We start from the raw sequence: 5,684 nt of genomic DNA, 5'->3' as shown, positions 1-5,684 counted from the left end.
TCTGAAAGGCGGGCCTTCAAATGACCACGATGTTGACGATTTCTTGGCAGCACCTTCATGACCAAAGCATATACAGAACTGGCAGCGAACGGCGACGACCTAAGACGACTGCGGGTCACGAGCGGTGATCGAGAGACCGTATTGCAAGATATGTTTCGTCTGAAACGGAGTCTTCCGGGCACTAGCTTTACAAGGGCGCTTTGCTGCGGGCTCAGACATCTTGATGGATGCACAAAAATACAGCAAATCAGCACCGAAATGACTATCCAGTATGGCGAAACTGCGTGACGGAGATAAGAATAACTTATTTATTTTTTGAAAAACGGAACATTTTAAAAAACCAAATACGGAATATACGAATTCTATTTATAGATCGCCGTATCTAGAGAGGCCTGCCTATATGTGACGGGGTTACACGTGCCCTTGTGAGAAAGGGCGGGTCGCACAAGATTGTGCGACTGTACATAGGTCTGTACTACACAGTAAGTGTAATCACACAGAGGTGTGGCTACACCACAACAAGAAGCCACCACCTGGCAGGATGACCAGTAGCAATGCATATTACTGTATTAATTAGGTTTTGCTCTATTAATTAGATGTTCCTATATCAATTAGGGAAATCTGGGGTTTTAGATATTGGTGGCTCTGCCGCAACTAAAACAACTAAATAGAGTTTCAATTTTGAACGGAAAAGTTCACTTTCCTTGGTCAATGGTTAGATACTCTCGGAGGCAGCGGATTGCACTTGTACTGTTCTTGGAAAGAACTTTAGGTCGGTGACCTTAACTAAGCTTCCTCTAAGCAAAGAGCTACGGCAGCCTTGCTGCACTTAGCAGCACTTGTAGTCAATCTACGTCTGAGTCGTTGCGACTGATCCTCTGTGAGGATGTAGTAATACTCCTATTTGCCCCTGGGCATGCAGGACGGGCACAATACGCTGATGTCCCTACTAGGCCCTGAGGGCGTGGAGCACCTCGTTGCTCAAGGGCCAAAGCCATAAACGCGCGCCTAGAGGCGTTTTTGAGTTGTGAAAATGCTCTGTTAGAGCACTTACAACAAGGCTGCATCTATGACGCCACCGTCAACGATGGGTGATTATTTCTGACCCAGGCCGCTCATGGTGAGCGTTAAGACCTTCGAGGGTAAAGATGGAGAAAATCTTCCTCTCTGGGTGATGGAGGCCGAGATGGCGATGGCATTCGCCATGCGCCAGAACGAGCAACAGCGCGTGGCACTAGCTATCTCGAAGCTTGAGGGTCGAGCGCGAAAATAGGTACTAACGTGCGGTGCTTCGACAGAAGCTACATTCCCCTCCTGGAAAAGCCAGCTTCTGCGAGTGTTCTCACCATATAATCATGCGCATTGCGCGAGATCGCGTTTCCTTGCTGCCCGGCAGGGCAAGAAGGAGTTGGTGAACTTTGTCCAAGAGTTAAGAACTCTTATTGCCGGATGGAAGCAGATCCTCGCTCCGAGGCGGTTTTAGTGACCGTCTTTATGAAGGATTTCCGCACTGGCGTTTCCAGAACGTAAGTATTCCGTGTGCATCCGTCTTCGTTTGAAAAACCGGATTAAATGCCCAGTTCAACTTTAAGTCGGCACGACTTGGTTGGAATGCATACCCTCCGAGCTCGTTGAGCGGGCTAGTGCCTATGGACCTCAGCTAGGCTGAAAGAGAGAGGACAGAGCGCCGAACTGCTGAGAGGCGATTAAACACCCGACTGTGTTTTGTTTGTGGAGACACCCGTCACCTTTGGACGGGTTGTCCCTTGCGGAAGGCGCGGAAAAGTTCGTCGAACCGACGTCCCGCTTAAAATATTTCTGATTTGACGCGGAGAAACGAGACCACCCAGTAGGCGCGAGGCGCCCTACTGGGGGAGATCTGAGTTCTTTTGAGCCTCAGAGAGGTTAGGAACAGCTGAACCCAGCCCCGAAGAGCTTCGGAACGTGTGTGCAAGCCGGCTTGCTAGTCGCCAAGGCGGCCGTGAAGGGCTTTGATAAGTCATTAAAAATCCAAATCGATTCTGGTGCGTCGGGCAATTATGTTCGATGCTTCACGAGCGAAGGAAGTAAGCTGTATGTTGAATCGCTGGAAGCGCGGTTGAGTGACACCGTCACTGTTTGCTTAGCGACGGAGGCTTGTGTCACTTTGTCGAAAGTCCCAGTGGATCTCGGTGTCAAGTCTCTTGACTTTAATAGCGTGGAAAGCTGCTTAGTTTTAGACTTATATGCAAGGTATGACCTTATCCTTGGCATGACATGATTAAATCACCATAACCCATGGATTGATTGGGGATCAAAGACCTTGGGCGCTGCGCGTACGTCTTCTGGTGCAGCTTTGATGAGTCATGAACCCACCTCGGCTAGGAAACAGAAGCACTTCTGGCGCGGGCACTGGTCCGGGACGGTCAATGTGCTGGATATTGGAGTAAACCCGAGTTGTCAAACACCAAAGAAGTATTGGACAAGAGTCCCAAGCGTGGCTCGCGTGCTGAACGTGGAGTGGCACCAAACCCACTGAGCGTTGCTCAGGTATTGGAGCAGTCGCTGCATGCGAAGTGTGGCATGGTCGCACGAGGTCCGAGACATCTTAGGCAAGGCCCTTCTGATGCGCGTGGAGTGGCACGTTATCCACTGAACGAAGACTGCGAAATTTGAAGCTCTTCGTCGAATGTTGTTGATAACATCACTCTCCGATGGTGCAGGGAGTGGGGACACTCGGTGCGTGTTCCCTCAATGAGACGTAAAACCTCTATAGAGAGGAGGCAGCGAAGCCGTATATTATCTTCAAGACGCAGGGCGTCAACCTGACCCAGGGTGTGTCAACCGTAGACGATATCTCGCAGCTATATACTCTTGTCAACGGTATGACGGATGAGTTAGACGGCGACATCACTCTCGAAGTTAAACTCGCGGTGGATGCTCTTCTTTATCTGGACGAGATGTCCTTCCAAGAGTTTGGCCGTGCCTTGAAGACAGGCAATTCAGCAGAGGTGGTCATTATGAGACCGAACGAGGAGATAAACTCGTCATCGCTTCTGGATAAAGCTGTCCTGGAGGACATTAAGAAGTTGCTGAACGCACGAAGTGAATCGTCGATCCTAAAGGATTCTTTGGATCCCTATTATCTTTCGGTAAAGGAATTCCAAGACGTCGTCTACAAAGACCCGCCGTCGGTCCTACCTCCAAACCGAAGTGAGCGACATGAGATTATTCTGGTTCCGGGAACCAAGTACTGCGTAACACGCCAATGGCCACTGCCCAAAGAGCAGTGTGACGTCATTGACGCTTTTTTCGTGCGAAGTACGAGGCAAAAATGGTGCGTGTGAGCAAAGCTCCCGATTCAACACCCACGTTTTTGCCCGATAGGCGGACGGCAAGTAGCGTATCGTTCACACACATAATAAGGTAAACGCTGCCACCCTTCCGGCACAAATTCCAATATCTAGAAAGGATGTTCGTCAGAACAATGTGGTTGGCTGTACAAAGTCGACTTGGTCGATAATTGTTACCAATTGCTCATGAGAGCGAGCGATATTTCGCTGACAGCGGTGATTACTCCGAGCCGCATGCTCTGGGAGTGGCTGATGATACCCCAAGGGCTGTCAAATGCACCGGCTTTAATCGTCTTGTGACGCAATTGTTTAGGCCCCATCGGGCGTATGCACAGATATACTTTGACGACCTTTTCACTATAAATCGTGCGGAGCACGGAAGGAGGAGGAGAACAACATCGTCCAATTAAGAGCTGTGCTCGAATGCAAGCGCACGAACAAACTGTACGCCAATGCAGACAAGTACACTTTTGGCGCGGAAAAGATTCCCTTTTTTAGGGTACTTCATTGGGAAGCGCGGCTTTCGAGCAGATCCCGCTAAGATCAAGGCCATTGTAGATTGGTCTGTTCCAAAAAACAGAAAGACTTGCGTAAGTGGCTTGGTCTCACCAACGTCTTGCACAAATACACCGTAAACTACGCAGAAATGGCCTGGCCATTATCCAATCTCCTTAGAAAGGATGCGAAATGGCGTTGGAACACCGAACACCAGAACATTTTAGCGTGTCTAGAGACGACCTCCTGCATGCACCAATACTGGCCTGCCAGACCCTGATCGTCCTTTCAGCGTCGTCTGTGATGCTTTGGACTTTGTCATCGGCTGTGCGCTGCTGCAGGCAGACGCCGAGGGGTGAGATCGGGTGATCGCGTTCGAATTCTGACAGCTCAAAGCTGCAGATAAGAACCACCCAGTTCATGACAAAGAGCTACTTGCGATGAAGTATGCACTTGTCAAGTTCAGAGTCCACCTGCTCAGCTCCAAGCCGTTTGTGATCTATACAGATCATGTGTCACTACGCACTGCGACTCAATCGCCCCACTTCTCGTAGAGGATGGCTAGATGGCTATCCTTCTATGCTGAATATATCTTCGAGGTGAAGTATAAGCCGGGAAAGCAGAATGCTTTAGCTGATGCGTTGTCGCGCAGACCAGACTATAAGCTTGCTCATGTTACAACTTTAACGTCGTCTGTGATGGTTTTGATTTGCACTGCGTATGCGGTTGATGAGATGTGTGGAGTTTTATTAAACTCTAAAAGCCTTTCTACACGTGTATTCTCTGCTATCTTCCGGACGACGCTTCGTCTACGGTTTATCAGACCATTTAAGGTTGTGGCCAAACGGGGCCTGGCATACACGCTGAACCTTCCGAAACGGATGCGCACCCACCCGGTGTTTTACGTGGGTTTGCTGAAGCTGTATCGGGATCCGGCGCATGTGAACGTGGAGGCGTTGGCGCCAAAGCAGATCCCACGGGCCCTCGGCCACCCAAACGCTGCACCAGCAACTGGTTCTAAGCATGGAGTGCAACAACCTCCACCTTCAATGGATCCAAGCGCCCCATCGTTGCTCCACGGCTAGGAGTCGCACCGACAGAGCGCGATTGTCCTCAAGGCAAGGCAGCCGACGCACGACGCGCTCCAAATCATCAAGAGCGTCCGCTCAGCGATATGCTACATCAGCATGACGCTCAGCGAAGCTCCGATTACAAAGAACCTCGTCCTTAAGGGCTCGAAGAGCATCATGAGTCACCGGACGGCGGTCGACGCGATCGTCACCTCCCGCCACCGACCCTTCTCGATGAAAATGGTGACGTCTACTATCACGTGGAACGTCTAGTGAGACGACGTCGTCATCAGGTTCAAACCCAATATCTGGTGAGGTGGCGGGGATATCCCGACTTTGAAAAGTCGTGGGAGTTTGAGACGCCACTTCGGCAAGATTGCCCAGGCGCCGTGGACGCTTTTGATCAGAAAGATCAGGGCGCCCCGCGCTTCTCGGCAATAGCCAGGGAAGCAGAAGGGTCATGAGCTGAGCTCAAACGGTGACCCTGAGCTCTTGCGGTCACAGACACAGAGCTCGCGGGAGTTAGGGGTTGATCCATACGTCACAGGGCGATAATCTGAGGGTAGTCGACGGCATGATTGAGTTTGGCAGGTTCAAATCGGAAGTGTCGCTTCACACGCACGTCCACTTCCTTGTGGCTCAACAGTAAGGCATACAGTGAGGAAAGTTTGCGGTGCCGTTGCACCCATTGCTCAAAGAGCACTTTGGCATCTGTAGCGCTTTCGCCAGGGGCGAGCACTATAGGTATCGCCGCATTGCGGGTACACGAAAGCCACCTCGTTGAGCT

The sequence above is a fragment of the Plasmopara halstedii genome, assembly GCF_900000015.1.
Source record: "Plasmopara halstedii genome assembly, contig: Scaffold_3120, whole genome shotgun sequence".
Lineage (NCBI taxonomy): Eukaryota > Oomycota > Peronosporomycetes > Peronosporales > Peronosporaceae > Plasmopara > Plasmopara halstedii.
This window is presented reverse-complemented; position numbering follows the sequence as displayed.